This window comes from Cryptomeria japonica, chromosome 4 (assembly GCF_030272615.1).
Source record: "Cryptomeria japonica chromosome 4, Sugi_1.0, whole genome shotgun sequence".
Classification (NCBI taxonomy): Eukaryota; Viridiplantae; Streptophyta; class Pinopsida; order Cupressales; family Cupressaceae; genus Cryptomeria; species Cryptomeria japonica.
Genome location: NC_081408.1, coordinates 153,103,320 through 153,127,028, shown reverse-complemented (window position 1 = coordinate 153,127,028; position 23,709 = coordinate 153,103,320). Strand labels below are relative to the sequence as shown.

Below are 23,709 nucleotides of genomic sequence, written 5' to 3'. Positions count from 1 at the left end.
TATTTCTCATCTTTTTCCTAAAATTTTAGTACCACTGCATTGAAATTTCAATTTTTCATCAAATAGATTTTTTTTTTTCAAAAAACAACTAGTATCTTAGAAAATACATTCAATTTTCTATAAATTCTCTTCTTACATATTTTTAAAATAATGTTTATAACTTATTCAAATTTTCATGTCTAGTTGCATAACTCTAATTTTCACAAATTTCATTGCCACTTAAGGGCTTGTTTTGGCCAAGCATGATCTTGCACATACCATATACATATACATATACATATAACGGGGGTTTCACTTAGTGAACCTAGGATATAGCACGTGCGTTCATGACATATTAATGAATCCTCCTATTTTAAAAAAAATTGCCCTAAACACCTTTTTTGTCACCCCCTCCCAATACATAGGTTGAATTAAAAACCCCCATATCTTCACCAAATATTGCTCATTTTTTATAGCCCAAATTAAAAACCCCCTATTTTCACTAATAAACAATATATTGTACACACATATACACGCGCATATAGACATACATACACATAAATGCATATACATATACACATAAAAAAAAATAAACACTAAAAAAATAGGAAAAAATAATTTAAAAGACATTAATCAAATAAAATACGTTCAACTATATAAAATTAAATCCAAAAATATATATGTGGAAGCAGCTTAAACCAACTAAAATATTGAACAATACATATCAAAGTAAACTGAACTTTGTTGGATGGTTGATTAATTGCAAATAATGACCATCACAAAAGACTACATATATATTTATACATAAATGCACATAATGAAATGTATTTATTTACAATAAAGAAAATAGAATTGTTAAGATATATTTATGCTGAAAAACGAAGAGTAAAAAGTTCATATCGAAACTCGTTATAACATTTACTTCTACAAGTCAATTACAGGTAATGACACCTCACCAACATGAAAAACCATATAAAATTAAGCCCTATTAAAATAAAAAGCAAAATGAAATAAAGCACTTAATAATGAAACACTATTTTGGTTAAAATATGAAAAGCATGTAAATATGAACCAATAATTACTTTTGCTTCAATGAGAGATAAGAGTAGCGTACACTTCCACAAGCTGAATTTACACAAGCATAGATGGAAGCAGTAAACAGATTTAATACCAAAATAACAACATCACTCACTCAACTATAAAGTGGAATATTAAAAAAACAATTGCAAATTTAATTATTCAGTAGTTTTCTAAAGGAAATGCTTTTCAATTAGAATTGATATGAAATATCTAATTGCAAACAGAAGGGGAAGTAAGAATAAGAATCAGAGCTGCAGTTTTATACCAGAGATGACAAGAGATCTTTCCTAAGGAATTATGGATGCAAAATTAGGCCAAGAAACTCTCAAAGCATATCACAGCTGCTGCGCTTGTCCAAGCTCTGGTCTCCATAAATCTGTGCATAAAGCCACTTCCACCCACAAAAGCATGCTATTTTATTAATTAGAGCTCATTTATAGCTAATGTTGCACTTATACTCTGGACGGACATAAATATTATTAACTAAAGGAATAAGTAATTGCTATAAGGTTTTTAATGACTTACTATTACTCGTGCATTCTATTTTCAATTCAAAGCATTTTAACATTCTTATTTACATTTACATCTGTTGTGTTCTATCATTTTAAAAATTGAACTCAAAATTTCAAGTTTACATTGTGATTTCAAGTCTTAGTGTAGTTGTGTTACTAATTTCTTTTCATTGATCTTATAGGGTTTGCACGGGAGGACGGGCGCATGTCAGATGAGGTTCTTAGGAGGTCGTTTAATGCAACTGAAGAAGGATTTCTTGCACATGTGACTAGATCATGGAAAACAAAACCATTGATTGCCGCAGTTGGATCATGCTGCTTGGTTGGAGTTATATGGGGTGAAAAGCTGTTTGTTGCCAATGTTGGGGATTCTCGGGCTGTTATGGGAAGTTTGGGAAGGTCTAATAAGAAGAAAACAGCTGAGCAGCTTACCAGGGACCATAATGCCAGTGTTGAGGAGGTCAGAGAGGAGTTGAAAGCTCTTCACCCTGATGATTCCCGAATTGTTGTTAATAAGCATGGTGTGTGGCGTGTCAAAGGCATTATTCAGGTCTTTATCAATATCTGAACTTGTTGGACTTACATGTTGTTGCATCTTGCTTTATACATTTTGGGCAGCATAATATAGAATTTTCTGAATGATGGACTTTCATGTTGCCATTTCTCTAGATTGAATAAGTCTTAGTTTGCTCATTACACTTACCTTTATTTTTTAAATTATTATTTTGTTTTCTTTAAGTACTGAATTTATATTGGGAAATACTGTTCATTTCATGTACAAGCACTATATTCTTGAGGGCAGATCACTAGGATTCTAGGAATATAAATTTTAAAACTTGGAGATCTTAATATGATAGTTTTTGTGTTAGGGAATCAATAAATCAATGGTAAAGTTTAAACAGTTATCTATGTAGTATACAACTAAGATTATTTTTTTCCTTTAGGCATTAATTTTTTTTTCAGAAATACTGTTCAGTTAATGTACAAGATACTATAATCTTGAGGGAAAATTACTAGGAATATAAATGTAAAAACAGAGGATCTTCGTATGACACTTTTTGTATTGAGGAAATCAATGTATCAATGGTAAACAGTTATCTATGCAGTTCACAACTAAGTTTTATTGTGACTTCTGAATTATAGGAACTATGAAGAAAAGTTATTCATGCAACTAGGTAATATTGTTAATCAATCAGGCTTTCAACAGTTTTGCGTTTGTACTAATAGAATGTAGTCAGTCCTTTTTTAATGAAATCTGAATTATACTACTACAAAATATTGTGGAGAAGGTCAACTTTACGCATAAAGTTATAAGCACACAGCTTCTGTGGCTTATTTTGTATAAAGCACTTTTTTAACACACCTAAAACTTGTAGATAACAGCTATCTTAAACATGATATACTAAATTAAACAGCAAATTGAGAGGTTCACAAGAACTGACAGGTTGCATCATGAGCGACAGGGGTTCCTGAGGCTTCATCAAGAAGCTGAGGGCTTATTTTATCCTCTGTTAAAGGGTGCAAGTTGGTGCTTGCGTAATATTCCTTTGATATTGAATGTATATTCCAATTTCATTGAATGGTGTTCACTTCTGTCATTTTCTTGTCTTATTTTTGGAATTCTATCGACTGCAGTTAGACTATACTATGCTCCTCTGTATCTCTTTATTTTGTCCTAAAATCTTAATGCTTTTCTATTCATTTTACATTGTTATATTTCACAGAATTGATTTGCCTAACATTATCTTTTTTCTTTCAATATTTAAATTATCTACTTAACTTTTAGTTTTTAGCTGTTTTAAATGCTTAAGGTCTGATTGTCTGCAAATTGTTGCCAGTGATAATGCCAACTTTGAAACAACAGCAGTAAAGAGAAAAGGGTTTGTAATTGATGTTTATAGAATAAATAAACTTTTTGTGATCAAAATGATAAATAACTACAAATCATAAACAATAACATTTAAATTTGCATGATTACTGGAATTAGCCTACTTTGATTTGACTTTTGATGATGAGTGTAGCAATGTTGAATAAATTGGCTTTTTCAATTATATTTTTGATCGGTGGGGAAGAGCCATGAAAAATCCTATTTAGAGGTCATGGTTGTGTCAGTTAAGGGGTTTCCTTGCCTAGTGGGTTGTAATGTGCCAAAAACTAAAGTTATTGTCAGAAATGGTAAGTTTCACAACACAAATGCCTTGTACTGGTCACGGAGCTGCCTTGATGTAGGGGTTGAACTTATCACAATGTAATGTCCTAAACCCCATCCTATATGTCATTAAGGGACCTAAAGTTTTCCCTTGATGAAGCTATTAATGGGAATTGGCAACACTAGACTAAGATTGAATGGATAAGATCCTCCTTAGGCTGTATTACGTTGAGTTTTGAGGTTGCTGCCAAGGGCAAACCAGGTGAAGCAGTAGGAATTTTTAGAGGTTACCAAGGGCAACTAATTTTTATACATTCATAGAGGTAAAGGCATTAATAATCAATTGAAGGCTAAGGGCCGTAAATTTTTCCCTTGATGAAGCTATCAATTGCAATTGGCAACACAAGGCTAAGATTGTATGGATAAGATCCTCCATAGGCTGTATTACGTTGAGTTTTGAGGTTGCTGCAAAGGGCAAACCGGGTGAAGCAGCAGGAATTTTTAGAGGTTCCCAAGGGCAACTAATTTTTATACATTCATATAGGTAAAGGCAACAATAATCAATTGGAGGCTCTAGCATTGCTTAAGGGTTTGGAAATTTCTAAAGTATTTGTTTGAGATTCAATGACCCTTACCAATGCAGTGAGAAATAAAGGGCATGGAAAGCTTGCCACGATAGTATAGAGATTCCTCTTGACTGCAGGCTTTATCCCTAAAGTCACATTATCCTGTGTAAAAGGAGAAGAGAATAGGATATTCGATTGGCTGAAAACTTCAGACAATAACACAGAGGAGAAACTGCTTTCATACCCAAAAGATGAGTTCCAGTGCTAGTAGTCACAGGTCAACAGGATACTCTTGATCATCTACCTAGCTATATCTTATGGAAAATTTAAGTGGGAAAAGTGTAAAGGAAAGGTAGTCGACAACATAGTTTATCCTTGAGAGGGGTTGCTTGGCTTAAGAATCTAAGATTAAAATTCATCAAGACTTATTATTTCCACTCTTTTATATAATTTAATGATGGGATGTTGATAGCATTGCTTCATTATGAGAGAGGATTTGCTAATAGCCATCCCTTGTAGACTTATTGGCTCATTTGCCAACAGCATGTGAAGAAACACAAGGTGTGAGGAACTTTGAGATAGGAGGAGTGGGTATGAAGTGTCAATCTAGGTAATCTTCAAACAAAGGCTTCATTCAACAAGGTAAGATATTCCTACGTGCTTTCCTAACAGACTTTTTTGTTTTTCCATTCCAGTTTGGAGCTTATTTTTCAGAAGAATGGCTCTGGACATATGGAGACCTTCCTTTGTCTTTTTCTTGCTTTGGTGTTTTGATCCCGTTGTTTCCTGGTTTTGAGTTCAAGTGGGCCAAAATAAGGTTCTTAGGACCCTTGTCCTAATCTTCCTATTATTACAAGCATTCTAATAATCATAGTTTTTCAAAGAAAGGCTTTAGTTAACAAGGGTTTTGAGTTAAAGTGGGCCAAAATAAGGCTGTTAGGACCCCTGTCCTAATCTTCTTATTATTACAAGCATTCTAATAATCGTAGTTTTTCAAAGAAAGGCTTTAGTTAACAAGGTAGGATGTTCTCATGCGCTTTCCTAACCGAGAATCTCTGTTATTCCATTCCAGTTTAGAGCTGCTTTTATGTACTTATGGACATTTCTTTTTCCAGAAGTATGGCTCTGGGATTATAGAGACCTTCCTTTGTCTTTTTATTGCTCTAGTGTTTTGATCTGTTTATCTTGTGGTTTTGAGTTCAAGCGGGTCAAAATGAGGCTTTTAGGACTTATATGTCCTAACCTTCTTATTATTATCAGCATTATAGTAATCATAGTTTAGTTATCTAGATAATATTGCATTCTGTTATTTATCCAACATGAATCATATCAAGCTGTAATAGTGTAACAAGTTTTTATGAAGTGTGGATTTTAATCCAACATGGGTTGTACATTGTAAGCCATTTTTTTGAAGCATATATAATGGTGTTTTAATGGAGAGAGGCCTCTTGAAGTGGTACATATACTTTGTAATTGATTCATGAATGTAAGCATATTTGCAACTATCTACTGTGCTCATTGAAAATCCTATATTTTATAGGTAAGATTGTAATAGAGGCCTCTTGGCTTGTATTGCTAGACTTGGCAACTTTGGCCAAATTTGTCTGACTTTCACAATTCTTGGCCAAGTATTTCAATTTATCATTTTTTTTGTAAAATATTTATATATTATGCTTTACTAGAACTATTGGATATGTGCTGACCTTTTTGTTGAGTCCAATTCAATGATTAACTTATTGAGTTTGTAATGAGTTTGGCTCTAGGATCCATAAGCTAAAAAGACAAAAACTTACATGCAACTTAGAAACTGACGATATTTTCTTACCTCTATAGATGAGAACTAGGAAATCCATCTTATGTTATTTGTCATCTATATATGGCTGGATTGTCAATAGAGTACACTCCTTATATGAGAGGTCCCTTTGAATAGGCCTACAGTTCTTTGTTTTTGATTCATGTATATAAGCATATTTGCAGCTATTCTTTGTGTTCATTGAGCATCCTATCCTTTTCACATGTTTTTGTTGGATCATTCTTTGTAAGTAAGATCATAACAAGTGGTATAAGAACTCTTTCCAGGGCTGCTTTTCTTAACTGTTAGGAATATTATATCATTCCCATGTCTTTAGGTTTGTTATGAATTATTTATCTTGTGAATGTCAATGTAAAGGACTGGTCATAGGAGGTATCCTATAATATAGGAGATGTAAGTCCTATAAATTTGCATTATGGTTTGTTGAACAATAATGAGTAGAAACATAGTATTATTTAGCATAATTGAATCTAAGCACTCTGAAAAACCAACATGGTATTAGAGTTGGCAGAATATCTGGTGATAACCAACTTGAGTATAGTGGCTATCAATGGCATGCAGATGAAGGAATTTGTTTCTCTTTTGCACTTTTGTCTTGTTTTTGGCTGTGATTGTTCCTTCTCTAATTTCGTTGCTAGATGAGTCAGTAGAATTGACAAGATGGGGAAGGACATTGACAATCTTGGCTTCAAAATCACAATCGGATTGTTCATATGGGAAAAGAAGGTGAATTTTCACATTCTTGTTCTATTTCTTGCTTTATAGGTTCTATTTGCGCTTTTGAATCAATTCTTGGATTGGCTGTGGGCATTTGGTGAATTTGAGATTATTATATTTGGAGAGAAGGCTATTCTCCAGGATCTTGAGTGGAGAAGTGACCAGTTTGAGATTTCTTGATTGCTGTCTATTCCATTGGCTATCCTCTTGAAAAAGCTGAAGCTTATACTACTCTTCGAAAGCCCTTTCTTGTGAATGAACTAGCAACTCAACATCTTTGCCATTATCAGCGGAAGGTATATGACCATCTTAACATGTATGGCATTCGTACTCTTCAATCCTCATTATGCAGTTCTGAATGGGGATTATCAAATTAGGAGTTGGCTTACCTTATAGAAGAAGATTTTGTTTAAGTTCATGGAAAGTGAATCTTGACACCTTTTCATAGAGATTGCAGTGTTGTGATTTACAACCCAAGTACTACTGGTGGGGGAACAAAGAAGGTTATTTTGGAAGGTAGGTAATCGTTCCAGTGAGTTCCATCCCATCCAAATGTTAGAAGAGTTTGAAGAGAAAGATTGTACACATTATGAATAATTCATGCCCATTGGAGGAATAGAGGAATAGATGTAAACGTTTGGAGCTTTGTAATGATTTACAAATGTTATGAATCATGATGACATTGCATGCATCTTACACAAGATGTTCTTAGATGCCAATCTTGACAAGGAAGTTTTGCCATGATTGGTTACATTGGTTGTTGACAATATTGAAGAGTTTCTAATGATAGTTTTTAGATTGAAGTTAAGTTTTAATGGTTTGATAGTGTAGTGATAAGTTATTATAATTTATTATCTAATTATTGTCAGTTTAGTGTCTAAAAATGTCGTATTATTTCTTATAGAGATATTTTGTGTCACAGTGTAAACATCTAATAAAAATATTGTATGTTGTCAAAGGAAGTCAAAGTCAAGTTGTATCATCAAAGGTATGACTGGTAAAATTCAAAAGTGTTGAAAAATATAAAAATAAAGACTGCCTCAATTATAACTAGACACTATTGCTTGTACATGACATCTATCTTGTTGGGATGGGATTCTAAAATTTAGAATCAGCCAAATTTGCTAAATAGCAAACAATTGGAGGGTAGAGGCACAAGATATTGGAGGACAAATAGCATCTTCTTGTCAGTGACTAGTGATGAGGCTGCGAAATTTTATTAGTGGCAAAACTATTTGGACCAAAATGAATAAAGCTAAGATTGGTTTCAAGGTGGAAGTGGTAACTATCTTATATTGTATGTGATTAGATTGGTAGTGAACAATAATGATGTTTGCACATGCCACAATGAGGACATAGTTCTTAATTTTTTTATGTTGTGATTGGATGTGTTTTTCTCCAATCATTAAGCGATATGAACAAAACTGTATGTCCCTGTTCATAACTAATGATGGATGGATGTGGTTGTCCCTATCCCAATTTGTTGTATGACCTTGGATGGAAGTGTTTATCCTTATCCTTGGTTCAATGGGTAGATGTGTTTGTCCCTATCTTTGAATAAAGTCTAGTAAGGTTAATCCTATTGAAGAAGTAGAGCAAGGCCACTATTGTTTACCATCAGTAGATGTGTATGACCCTATTCATTTCTTGTGATACCTTGTGTTTTTAAGGAATTATTGAATGTGTTCATTAAGTGATGTTAGTCCACCTATTCCTATTTGGAGAATAATGCAATAAGGGAGGGTGTTAGGAATGTTACATCAGTCTTGTGTCTTTAGGTTTGTTAGTGTGTCTTTAGAATACATAATAAAGTCATTTATTATTTTGTTTAGTTTGTTAGTACCCAGTTATGGTTTTGGTAGGAACTATATATCATGTGAATGTCTATGTAAAGGAGTGGTTATAGGAGCTTTCTTATAATATAAGAGATGCAAGTCCTATAAATTTGCAGTATGTCAGACATGTTGAACAATAATGAATAGAAACATAGTATCATTCAATGTAATTGAATTTGAGCACTTTGAAATGTCAACATCGTTGACTGCAACTAGTCATTACAAAGTGGTGAAAGTAGTGAGGCACTAAGTTTTTTGGCAATATTTTTTTCTTGCAGTAGTGGTCTAGGTTAGACACACAATGTTGGTGTTTTTAAAATTCTATAGAAATGTCGTGATTGACTACATGTTTTGGCATGTGAAGTGAGGTGGGAAAGGACTCACTAATACCTAAGCCTTAGAAAACATCTATAGATAGATACGAGTATCCATGTACTTTTAGGTGTATTAGAATACACTTGAAGATTAGGAGAAACTTATGTAATGTCCGTGGTAGGATATTTAGCTCAAATCCATCAAATTTGATAATCAATTCAACTTCTATCTCTTTCTGATCGCCAAGTCTCTCATGTGGGCAAGTTGAGAGCATATGGAGACTAGAATGAGGACAATAAAAATAAACAGCAACTTATTGGTGGTTAGCTGTTCTTTACCCAAGCACTTTGTTATGATGTTATATTGTTGTGGATAGTGGGGAGAAGGATGACCCACTTGTGAGGCGTTTCTCTTTATTCTAGTTTGGTGAATGGATTTGAACTTACTCAATTGGTGGCATATTTATTGATCCTTTCCTAATTCCCTGTCAAAGGTATATCAGTTGAGATTAACCTATCGTATCTTTGAAAAAGTTTTAATTACAGCTGTATGACTGTTCAAGAAAACATCTCTACAAATAGATTTTGTTTGGAATTTCTTTCTTCTTTTGATAGTTTCATGTACTTGAGCAAGTAGCCTAATACATGCTTTGCAGGTTTCAAGGTCTATAGGGGATGTGTATCTGAAGAAGCCAGAGTTCAACCTGGGCCCTGTTTACACAAGATTTCAGCTTTCAGAACCACTTCATAGGCCTGTCTTAACAGCAGATCCTTCTATTTACACTTAACACTAAATTCTCAAGACAAATTTTTGATCTTTGCATCAGATGGTCTTTGGGAGCATCTTACTAATCAGCAAGCTTTTGAGATAGTTTATAATTATCCACGAGCGGTAATACCCTTTGCTTATTCAGTTATTCCCTTTGAACTCCACTTTTAGTTATTTTTTTAGTATTTTTTTTTTCTGATGCTTGTATAGTTATCAATTTTCTTCGTAGAATGTTGTTTTTATTTTTTAGCCCAAGACATGGATACATGTGTTCAGAATGTATAATTTTTTTTCCAAACTTAGAATGTGGGCTGTGTTATCTTGTTCTTTTGGTTGTATTCTCGTGAAATTCCTAACTGATTTGGTTCTTTGCTGTCAGGGAGTTTATGTAATTTACTCACCTTTTCTCTTTAGTATATACTATATACACTGCTTTTTTCTAAAGCCAAAAAAATGGAAGGAAAATTTATACATTTATTGTTTAAATTTAATAATAGTTTTTTTAAAAAATCATTAAATGTTATAATTAGCTGAAATTCAAATAACAATAGCATCAATGACATTGAACATCGAACATTGAACATTTAACATCGACCTTTGGAAAAAATTGGAATAATTTTTTTTGTGTAGAAGTGAAAAATGAATGTGAAATTGTAGAAATGAATATCTGATTGTCATATCAGTGATCATGAAATAAATGTTTGAATATGTCTTTATTTTTTGTTTCATTTTCTATTTTTACAAAATAACTTATTTGTTTTAAATGTCTCTGAGATGCCGTCTACCTCCTAAATCTTCAAATCTCCCAGAAATGCCAAGAAAATATTGAAACGTCCTTTGGAAGCGAGGACAATTTCAAAAAAAGGGTAACACATAGGAGATGTCCCTGCATACTTGAAACACCTGTAATATTTAAGATGGCCCCAAATGGGAGAGGGTTGGATCCACATGGTACACTGATTTTGACCCTATTGTCTAATAGAACTTTTCGGCTTATGGAGTTATTCAACTTATAAGAGTGATTACGGTGGGAATGAGAATCGGGATATCCTCCAAATTGTTTTCCAATGTACACTTGTGAACTATGAGGCAATCCTAACCTTACCCCAAGTCATGTAGCATCTGATCCGATGAAGAAGGATGGGGCGTTGGAAATTTTCATTCTGGGTTTCTGGGCACTAGAATAGTCGTCTTTAAAAAGGAGGGAAAGGAAAAGAAATGGACACTGAATGAAAGTTCATCGACCAAATAATATTGTTTGTTAATTTCATTCGTATCATACTTCATACAGCATACCCGGGAAAATATAATGCGTTACACAATATCTTTAAAGAGTAGCAGAAAAAAGTCGTAAGTGTTTTATGGAGGGAAAAGCTATCCCTTTGATTGGTTTTTTGCTAAGGAAGGAAGAGGAGACTAGAGAAAATTGAATGTGAAATTTTTTTTTCTTGAAAGATCTAGATTCTTCTATGAAACCCCATAGGTGTTAGGTTACCGTTAAACAACATTAACAGTCTTTTGAACAAAAGATTAGCTGAAGTTGAAGACTTGAAGTTATATTAATGTCCAGGTATGGCTAAAATACATCAATAGGATTCAGGGTAGAGATGTGAGCATGCATAAACAAAGGTCAGTTGTAGTAATGAGAAAGAATAAAATGGACAAAAAATTAGAGTGATGTCTATGAATGACCGAAATATCAGTGTAACACAATTTAGCAATAAACATGTGCCTGAAGATACTCCTACCCAAAATAAAATTTCATAAATGGTTCTGATTGAAGGAATCCTAAAATTATGGATATTCCACATGATTAATATTATAGATAAGTGAAAAAACATTGTGGAATGAAAAGCTTTTAAGGAACATGTGCAAAGGAAGAAGGAAGAATCTTGAGACCTCTTTGATATTAGGAGCTTTCTTGTCAAGAGAAACCTTTTATGAGTTGGGATGGTATGCTCATATATTTAGTATTGGAGATGGTTACAAGGATATTAAGAGATGCTTTCTGATGCCTTAGTGACTTTTCTTGACACCTCCTTGGTACCTGCAGATTTGCTTTTGAGTATCCCATTTTAAAAGCAAATAAACTGATATTCTTTAAAAACTGTAGAAACATATAATACACTATTAACAGCAAAAAAAAATCAAAAGAAGAATACAGACAAAATGAACACCACTGCCTCCTTTTCTTGGAGAATAATAAAGTTCAAAGGTTTGGAATTAAGTTGTCAAATTTAATTACAACTGGAAAATGTTTAAGCTTTAAAGATATAATTTTATCTGTTAATTTCTGACTACTGATTTCAACAATTAGAATAGAACTATTTGTTGGCTTGTTAAAACACAAAAGCTTATGACTACACATCTTAAATCTTGATTACCCAGCAATAATAATTATTAATTATTAAGCATAATAAGTATATAGTATATTGGACTTTTTTGATGATGTGGATTATTGTTTGCCATATGCCCTGCCGCTAGTTGAAATTGGTACATATTTGTGAGCCATAGGGATGCAGGGATGGGGATGGGGCATCTTCCCGCCATCCCTCCACTCGTACCAGGACATCCGGAGACATCAGGGATGCCTAGGCGTCCCTTAAGCCTCCTGGGGACGGCTGGAAGTCTCCTGTCCTGGGATGTGACAAAAAGCAATTTAAAAAAAAAATGGTAAAAATGGAATCCTTGTCTTCAAGTCAGTCTCATTCTCTTCATCAAAATATATACATGAAATGTAACATTTAAGTATAAGAAAGAAAATATTTTAAGTTATATTTCATGTATATATTGGCAGTATATTTGAGAGTGGTTTTAGATCTCTAGGAGTTATAATGCATATTTTAGGTTTTAGAAGATTTATAAATTTTTAGACAGTCAAATTTCAGTAATCAGCAAGCTCCTATTAGCATTCTCTCACTCTCTATCTTACTCTCTTTATCTCCTATCTCTCTCCCTAATACTCTTCCTCTATCCCCTCTCTCTACCTCTCTCTATATCACTCTCTTCTCTCTCCCCCTAGATCTAGACATATCTCTCTACATCTCTCTCTCTCAGCCCTTGACTCTGACAAGGGGTGCTACCCTCAACCTCATTTTGGTGTTGCCCCCAAACCCCCATGAAACTATAAATCTAAGCAAGTAATAGGCCAATGATGAATCATGATCATAAAAATTTACGTATTACATATCCCTTGGTTGAAAATATCTGCTTGTTTCATTTATAGTTCTTATATTTATTCCTTACACATCTTTTTATAACTAATTTTTCAAGTACTATATGTATTTGCGTCATCCCCCTACCGCCATCCTCCCACCATCCCCAAACTTAGGCCCTTTGTCCCACCGTTCTTGAAACCCATTCCCGGGTCCCCCATCCCATTGTCTCGAAACTTTGTGGATCACTGGTACATATGCACCTTACAGGATGTAAGATTCGTTGCTCTCTCTCTCTCTCTATATATATATATAAAGTTATAAACTGATTTTGTCTTTGTCTGCTCTCCATCTCTCTATTTGTCTATTTATAAATTGTGTTTGTATTGTGTATCTATCTATCATGTTTCTTGATTATGTGTCTATTTGTTTGTCTTTCTATTTATCTACCTATCTAGCTATCTTGTTTGCCTGTTTACCTATCTATCTATTTGTATGCTTGCCTATCTCTCAATTTGCTTGTCTCTCTGTCTTGTATGTCTATCTATATCATGATCATCTTGTATGTCTATGTATCTTGTATCTTGTTTGTCTTGTATGCCACTCTATCTAATTATTCATTGATCTATCTATCTGTTCAATTATCTTTTTGTTTGCTTATTTATCTGTTTGTCTTTCTATTTATCGATATATCTGTATTTTAACTTGTCTGCATGTTTGTCTGTATCTGTCTGTCTATTTGTCCATCTATATAGTTATTTGTCAGCTTATTTGTACATCTATAGGTCTGTCTATCTATTCATCTGTCTGTTTATTTGTTTGTATATGTATCTATTTTTGTGTCAATGTTTGTTTAGTTATATTAGTTGGATCTCTCTCTCTGTCCATTTATGTTTTTTCTTCCTTTTTATTCCTCCATCTACTAGTCTATATATCTATCAATCCATCCAGTTATCGATCCCTTTGCCCATCCATCATCCATACATCCATCCATTAAGCTATCTGTCTTCAGTTTATTCCACCTAATCATGATTGGAAATGTTATAAGTTTTTTTGGAATAATCCTATGTGGCATCAAATTAGTTTACAAAGGGACTAAAACAGAAACTTTCCCATGCTCTGAGGGCAAAGATCCCCTTGCTAAAAGGAAAAACTCTAGTAATGTGGCTTTGATAATAAATTTTACATTGGGTGCTGGGAATAGTAGCTTTCATCCTACTTTCAGTATACCATCTGAGAGTGTGGGTTCGGGTTGTGTACAGGATCTTGGAGAGAAAGAAATGGAAATAAAGAAAGAGGAGAAGAAATAAAGAATGAATGAAAGAAAGAAAGAAATCATATTAATGTCGACAAGTGACCCAGAATATTTCAAAGGGAATGGAATTTACAACCCGTATAATAGGAATTTACTAGAGATAAAGAGGACCCTACAGTCAAAGCAAACAAAATAAACACAGCAAAAAGAACAAGAAAACAAAGTAATAGACAACACGGGCTGCAGGGCAGCGTAGTTCCTGCCCAGTGCTGCAAAGTTGGTTGTGGCATACCCTACCATCCCTGCTATGAAAAGTAGAGCTAAACTAGAGAGGAAGGGCGTAGAGATCATAAAGTCACAAGCAAATAAAATAATTATTCAGATAAAAATATATTTAACTGCAAGACACAATAAGTATTAGGTTTAGGGCCAAATTTAAAAGGAAACGTTGCTGGAGCAAGATCAACTATTGATTCAACTTGAACATACAAATTCCAAAATAAACAATACATTCATAACATTGTGTACGTGAGCACAATCAAAATAAATTAAGCAAAAGTCCCAAATAAATGTGTTGAATCCTTTGCCATATATCTATTACATATTAATTTGAAGCAGCTGAACCCAAAAATTCTTTCAAACTCTGACATACTGTGAAGTAATCTACTAAAGTACAAACCACTCATCATAGAAATTCCCAGATCTCAAAGCCAGAATGGAATTCTATCAATCCCAATATGAAATTTATGCTGCAACCTATGAATTCTGCTTTCAGAGGAGAAAGCACCTTTTTCCACAGTGATGAATAAAATTCATTATACCAGTCACCCATGCTATTCGTGAGAGATGATCAAGTCATCTACATATGGGTTAAAATAAAAAATGATGTGCATGTACCTTACAATGGAAACAATGTGAAATTATTCGGCTGGTTGTGTTGGAAATTTTGAACAATTGCGAGGTTTGCATAACTTTCCATTCTCATCATATGTGCCAATAGATGTGTCATGAAAGAATCAGAAGCAACCTCACAGCCCATGCCCACAAAATCGTCATTTCTTTTATTTGTTGTTTTAAATCATGTGCAAATGGTTTGAAAAAATATATATGTATTATCTAGCTTTGAGCTCTTATTTACAAGGCAAATTCTATTAGATGGTAAACACCAGCATCGACGCATGCTCCCATCTAGTCCTTACAATATCCTAGACTCTATAATGACTATCAAACAACTGCTAACATTACTACAAAATCTAGTAATTTCATTATCAGCATCTTAGGACAACCGTTAAACATTAAAGTGTAAGATGGAGACCAAGAAACCAAGTCGAAAAATCTATTGATCCTTCAAGAGTACCACTCTAAAATTTTACCATATATCTTATTATAACAACTGTCCCATTGGCACAAAACTGTATCATCATAGGAAGATTGATCATAAAGCACATGCCAGGGGAACAGTTACACTAGATTCTCACTCCAACTGCCTGGCAAGTTGATGTTACAACTCCAAATATAAAAAAGATAAATTAGCATATAATTGTAATAATTAAAAGTGCACCATATCAAATTTCAGGCATAAGTAAAAGAGCATGAGGTGGAGACATAAACAAAGCAATGAAACTGAGAAGATAACTCAGATAGACATTTGAAATTCTCATACAAAGAAATAGAAGAAAGGGATATATATATATATATATATATATATATGTATGTATGGAAGAGGAATTAAAAATGGAAATTGACAGCTTCATTTTATGGATACTTCATCAACTACTTATCTGCCTATCAATCATAGGATAAATGTTGAAAACACAAAACTTTAGCACTATGCCATAAAATGTTATCCTGAATGAGGAACTTTATCCTTCTATAAAAGGACCTTTATTCCTCTGACATAAAAAGATATGATATACTTCTTTTTCTGTGACTTGAAGAAAACTTCATTGTAGTTACTACATGTTGGTGTACAATTAACTGCATAAATACCTTTTATAAGCAATAATCTGTAACCCTTGAATGATTATTAGTTGGTATTTTAAATTTGAACCCTCAATTCAAAAATGGACGAACATATCATAATTAAAATAGTATGTGCTTTATTAACAAACAAGATATTTTGTGTGTTATGTTATCCAGTGACAGTTTTTGAAATAACCAATAAGAACCATTCGAGAAGCTGGAATTGTCCGACATTATTTCACAAAAAATTATAAGGTGTCTTTTGTGTTCTGCTAATCCTAGTGTTGGTATGCTTCGCGAGACAATAAAAATGTCAAAAATGTCACATTTGCACATATATATCATACCATTAAGGGCAGAAATGTTTTCTGGCCGGTTTAGATGTTAGATCTCTAACATATTGCATTTCTATGATACAAACAATTTTCATCATTGAAAGTAAAAACATCTGAAATTTCTTATGACCATAAGTAGTGCCAATTTTCATGAAAGCATGGTTGCAAACACAATTAAGTTCTGTTCCATTTTGCACAGTTTTCATAGATCAGAGTGACTTGATTGTTTCTGTTTATGCTGTATTCTGTTCTAATTTGAAGTTTTCCTCTTTCCATCAAAAAGGATTTATATATTGCCGATATTTGATCCTTATTATGCATTTGATTTTTTAGTTTTGCTCTATCCTTAATTTTCCTTTTGGATTCTCTCTATAGTAAATTAAAATGGCAGACTGTTTGACTACTCTCGGAATATTATGGAATCAAAAAAGATATCAATGCCTTCTGGATCTCTCTGTATTATTTTCCCATGATTCCTTCCTTTCCATCTGCAAAGTGTGATCTCTAATCTACTTGGAGGAAAAAATGAAATATCCAGTAACATAGACAATTATAGTTGCTCATGTTGTGATCTCTAGTTATAGTTGCTCATGTTGTGATCTCTAATGTACTTGGAGGAAAAAATGAAATATCCAGTAACATAGACAATTAGAGTTGGCTCTGAACATGAATTATCTGGAAATGTTATGAGGTAGTTCTTGTGTCTTTATTTGTAAAATAACTTATTTTAGAAGATGCATATTTGATTATGATACACAAAACCCTACTATAGTCTCTTTGTAATGGAAATACTCTGTTTTTAGATTCTAATATATCTATGGCATTAGAAGAGAAATAATTTCACAGAATTACAATATTTAACAAGAGCTCTTACAGGCTCAGGGTTATGGTACTGATCCAAGGATTCAGTTTTTCCAACTTTTTGACCAGGGGGTACAGACAATGCCAATTGATTTGGTACCAGCATTTGAGCAAGACAAAGCCAATTGATTTGGTACCAGCATTTGAGCAAAAAGCACCAACAATAGTAGCCAAAGAGCATGGATAGTAACCAGAGGGGTAGCACCTCATATAGTATATAGAAGGGAAGAACCAGGAATGGTTGATTTGAACTGATGGGTACGGTAAATTTTTCATTGGTTTTATGTGTTGCATTCGTCACATTACAAGGTTTGTGTTTTTGCTGAGAAGCATTTGTTCTTTCCCCATGTTGGGTGCTGCATAATTAACGGAATGTGACAGAATACAGTGATTCCTTTCAAGACAAAACAACAATTATAAGGAGAGGGGAAGAACTAGAAAAGTATGGTTGAAATAAATGTTCACTAAGGAAGACTTAGAAGTGAATTTCAATCTAATTAATATTCATCATGATGCCTCGAGAGTACAACAAACCCTAGCTGTATTTAGAAGCACATGAGATTTGCCTCTGAAACAACGGCTGTCCTCTGAACCAGACACCAGAAAGCTTCCTATTACATCTATGTGATTCGCTAAGAAAACTATAACAAACAAAAAAAAACAATAAGCTGGTGTAAACCCTAGCCCACGTACAGAATTGAGATGGGGGGAAACGGACTCACAAGACAAAACGTCCCGCTGATGTGCCCGCAAATCCTGCAAATGTAATTTTTTTTATCCCTCCTCTTTTTTATTACCGCTATCACTCAAATCCATGCCCTGCAGTCTTCCCTGGCTCTCCAGCTGTACAAGGCATGCAAGCAAATACGGTGATTTTAGCCAACTGTTTATTTTAACCTGTACACTTTGCCAATCCCCAAATTTGAACTTTGCAAGCCCTGTTTTGGTGGCCCCGTCTTCGTGAACGGTGCATTCTGTCATCTTGTTTGTCTGGCTCTTCCAAATGCTAACTGAGATCTATTGTTTTTGTCGCATTCCTCTGTATCCATGCATTCTCTTGCATTGGGGTGTGCAATGCCTCTGCCTCCGCCATCTACAGCATGCCAACGTTGTAGCCCTGCAGGCAATAGTTAAAACCCGATCACATATGGCCGCCAAATATGAAATAAAACTTAGCATAGCCTTCACATAGCACAAATTCAGCCACGCTATTGAATAGCCAAATATGAAATAAAACTTAGCATAGCCTTCACATAGCACAAATTCAGCCACGCTATTGGCTATTCAAGCATATGATTATTAACTTTTTAACTGGAACCCTCGCCAATAGTTCCATGCGGAGCAGGAACTAATAAGACAAACTCTAAAATGATAACATTGAAACAAGTACAACTGTGAAAATATGTGCAAGGGGACAACTCGTCAGAGTTGGGGAAGCAGAAATCATTAGGTGCTTATAGTTTACCATGTGTTGAAGGAGGCAACAACATTATCATCACTTGCTATGGGAGTACCGATACAACTTAGAGCATGGGTGTAGGGAATGAAAACCTACTTCTTGTATTGTGCTACCATCAGCTAAGTTACCAGTTTGGGTACGGATATGAAATCAGGTATGGATTCGTGGGGTACGAGTATATATATATATATATAAAAGTATACATATATTATATATGTTCAAACATCAAAATTATAAAATATAAACTATATCAGTGTATAACTATAAGAAGATTGATACTCGTGAATACATAATTGCCAATAAATATAAAAAAATAGAATATTTTGACACCTCAAAATACTCAAGTCTCGAGATGTCATTACACAATGAAAATTCAAATTATAATCGATTTTAATATTCATGTTTTTCTTCATCAGAAGCATCAAGATCAATATCAACATTTGGTTCAATTTCATTTGAACCACAATCAATTGAATTGCCACTACCACTAGCTGTGTCAAGTGCAGAAGCTGGTTTAATTTCATTTTGCAAACATTTGACAAAATGCCAAATCATTAACAACACAAGGAAAGTGATTTCACAAAACATAAGCAAACAGCTGCTACACATGCGTAATGTAAATCAACTGAAATCAATCTTAGTAATGCTGCTATAAAGTTTAGTTTTACTAATCCCGTGTTCATAGGTAGGGCTCACAAATGTAACTGAAATGATATTTAAGTGCTTGCTTGCTGGCATATTCTGATAAAAAATGCTGTCACAAAGTTATGAGAATGAAACTGAGGTTTTAATTTATCAAACTATGCTTGGATATGGCCCTTGGTATTTCCTGGGTGCCTGGTTTCTTTGTGGGTCCTACAGAGAACTCAGGCACCCAGGAAGAATCCAAACCGCACGCAAGGCCAAACCCGTACCAGGACCCAGGCTAAAACAGAAGAACCCAGTAACTTAGATCATTAGTGACTGCATTGCACAAGAAATCAACATTAATTAGAATAGGATGAAGGAAGAAGTGATCTATATAGTGGATCCAGTGAATTTATGCTATTGATATAGTACACTTGTTGCTTTCGATAACCCTCTGGTTGTTATCTACATAATACATTTCATTTTTGTAATGCTATACACGCGAACAATCAGATTCCCATTATTGTGGATAAATCAACTTGTTTGACACGAATCGCAACTTCTGTCAGGTAAACTGTAGACTATGTAAGAAGAATCGACCAGTGATATGCAATTCAAACCTTTCAAATGGAGTATTCAGCCTCTTGTGATCACTACTAAGTTTCTATATTGGCGATTAATGCAACAATATCATTAAATGTTAAATGATGAGCAATGGTATTTCATTAAATTTCAAGTTCTTACAGTTTGTTTAAGCTATTTTACACATTTTCATTGTGTTTCAATTCTCTCCTTGAGCACCTTCTGGTAACTAACTTGAAAGGCACCTTTGAACTAACAGATGAATGCAACTTACCACTGTTCTTTGATGGTGTGGTGCATCATTCTGTCCAGCAAAGGGAAGTTCCAATGGTGTAAATTTTCCTCATAAGCCTCTTGTTGAAACTAAGTTTTCTCGTTTGAACTTGCTTATACTCTTAGGAGTTGACAATGGGTAGACATGCCAAGTACATTTTCCCATGGGAAGTGTTGTGAAGAAATGTGACGTTGCTCTAGATTCTTTATGAAGGAGTTTTGTGATGTTTTAATTGAAATTGCACTCTAATGGGTCTGTAGAGTTGCTAATATCTGTGGAATACGCGAAAATAATATGGGCCTTATAGACTCTGTGTAAGTGGTACTTTATATCAATGCAAAAATAAATTACTATGATAAAGATAAGCATTGAGAGTAGAATCCTAATAATACTCATGTGGGAGCTATTCTTTTTTAAAACTTGATAGTTTAAATGTACTTCTCTTCGTCTTCTACCAGCAGCAACATATCCTTCACAGTATAGTACTGTGAAATTCAATGAGGGTTTCAACAATGTTTGGCGTCTACAGCATGAAACAATGCCACAGAACCAAGCTCAGATAACTATCGGTCTTCACAGGCAGTCCGGTGATCATTTGATTATTTTGAGATTCTTATGCCTGCTTTCAACCCTTCCACATTTTGCAACTGTTATTGATATTGCTTAAAAAATTTAAATTTTGAATGAATGCATGAAGCAGGTTCAAGTCTTTAAAGGCATACATACAAGTTAGGCTAATTTAGTGTAAGAATTAGGTAATCTTTTGATTGCTTTAAGATTCGTATGCTTGCTTTCAACCCTTCTATATAATGTAAAAGTTGATTGATATTGTTAAAAAAAAAAAATTTCGAATGAAAGCAAGAAACGAACTCAAGTCTTAAAAGGCATACAAGTCAAGCTACTTTACTGCAGCAATTCAATCAAATTTCCTCAATCTCTTCTATTTTTTTTCTCACGAGGTAGGGACTCTAACTGCAATAGAGCTCGTATTCTCAACTGTTCTACTTATTAGTCCCCATTAATAAATATAGTATTCTACTGTGACAAATCATCGAAACGTAATCAGTATATGAAAAATTGATTAACTACAAATAAAATGTAAGCAAAGTGTGTATGAGTAAGAATATAGCAATGGAAGCACTAGTGTGGTCTGTTTTCTGTTTTGGAGCTTAGTGTGCCTGTGAAAAATGCGTTTTATAAGCTTTATGGACAGGTATGCAATTGTCTTTTCGCACCTTATCGATGCCTTTCCTGTTATGTTAATTATTACTTTCGTTTGCATTGCTCATGCCAATATATATTCACCAAAGCGGAATGGCTCAAATCAATCGATAAATATACTGTTCCTAAGTATTTTGGTGGAGTTCTATGATTTACAACTGTCTTTTAAAAGAAATAAACATGAAGGAATCGCGCAATTAACATGAAAAAGAGACTATCAAACTATTTTCATTGTAGATACCGATATTAATGTTTTCTTCACATTCTTAATATAACTGTTATTGATAGCTGGGTATGCCAGGATTGCTCTATAATTGACATGGATATTCTCCTGCATAGATGATTAATGCAGATTTATTTTCTTATATGTTCACAAGTTATATGCTATTGAAATAGTACACTTGTTGCTTTCGATAACCCTCTGACTGTTATCTACATAATACACTTCATTTTTGTAACTCTATGCATCCAAACAATGAGATGCCCATTATTGTGGTTAAATATAATCAAACTGTTTAAGACGAATCGCAGCTTCTGTCAGGTAAACTGTAGACTATGTGAGAAGAATCGACCAGTGATATGCAATTCAAACCTTTCACACGAATTATTCATCCTCTTGTGATCGATACTAAGTTTCTATATTGGTGATTAATGCAACAATATCATGAGTAATGGTATTTCATTAAACTTCAAGTTCTTACATTTTGTTTAAGTTATTTCTACATTTTGTTTGTATTTCAATTCTCTCCTTGAGCACCTTCTGGTAAGTCACTTGAAAGGCACCTTTGAAGTGACAGATGCATGCAGCCTACCACTGATCTTTGATGGTGTGGTGCATCATTCTGTCCAACAAAGCGAAGTTCCAATGGTGTAAATTTTTCCTCATAAGTTTTCTTGTTTGAACCTGCATTTTTCCATGGGAAGTGTTGTAAAGGGATGTCACACTGCTCTAGGCTCTTTATGAAGGAGTTTTGTGATGTTATAATTGAAATTCCACTCTAATGGATCTGTAGAGTTACAAATATTTGTGGAATACACCAAAATTGATTTGGGGCTAACAGACTCTATGTAAGCGGTATTTATTATCAATGAAAAAATAAAAAATGAATTATTATGATAAAGAGAACCATTGAGGTTAGAATCCTTCCCATCCAATGGGGAATAATACTCATGTGGGTTTTTGTCTTAAAAAACTTGATAGTTTTAATGTGATTCCTTTCCTCTCGTTTCTCACTTTTGATCTAGATGAAGAATATGTATTCAAAATGTATGGTCAATGGCCCACATTATGATATGAACATGGCACCAATTAATTATGACATGGTAAATTTTCTTCAATCACCTTAAGTCTATTAGTGTCATATTTGGGGATCAAAGTGAAAAGACGTTTTTAAAGCCACCTACATTATTTAAGTATATGAATCGTCATTGCCATATTATCCTTCATATATTATTAAATTAGTAAGATTTTTTTTATGACTCTTTGAATTTATATATTTAGTAGTTAGTAAAGTGATTGTTTTATATTTAAAAGCATGAAAATTCACCTTGTTATAATGGGTGGCTATTATCCTAATAAACTATTTGGGGAGGAAACCTAAAAAGAATACCTCATGCATTGTTTAAATTTATAAGGAATATTGTATGACCTCTGACAATCGTCAAATGCATAATATTATATTTTTTCTTTCCACAAACAATCAAGTTTAATTGATTACTATGTCATTGATTATATTGGTGATTCAATTTTAGATTATGCCTTCAAAACATATGGTATAGGTGCTATTACATGTATGGTGAAATATTTTAATAAAAAGGATATCTCCTATTGTTTCTTTGAATCAAAAGGATGACATAAAAAATTAACTCTTAAAAATTAATATAATTTTGAAGATTTATGGAAGAGTTCTCATTGGATATGTGTAAAAGTAGCACTTTACTATATGATAATCGAAGTTATTTTACTATTTCTAAAGAATATCATTTCTAAAGAGAGAAAAGCATGTTGAAGATCCTAGGCATTTGACTAAAGTAAAAGTATTCATCATAAAAGTTCTCTCTAGTTCCATCATAAAAGAACATTGAAGATCACGGGCACATGCAATATATTAGAATCTTAGGAATCACTTATTAAAAACACTATGAAGTGACTGGATTTTAGGTGATGCCATTCAAGGGAATTGTACATGGGACCAATTAGTGGCTAAAACCTAGATGTAATACCTAAAATGCATAGTATAAGAC

The 23,709-nt window shown here is 33.6% G+C and overlaps 1 pseudogene; it reads left to right on the top strand.

Annotated features, from left to right (window-relative positions):
* Nucleotides 1-1,222: 1,222 nt before the first annotated feature.
* LOC131041441 (probable protein phosphatase 2C 43) lies at nucleotides 1,223-20,989 on the top strand (annotated as a pseudogene).
* The last annotated feature ends 2,720 nt before the right edge of the window (nucleotides 20,990-23,709 follow it).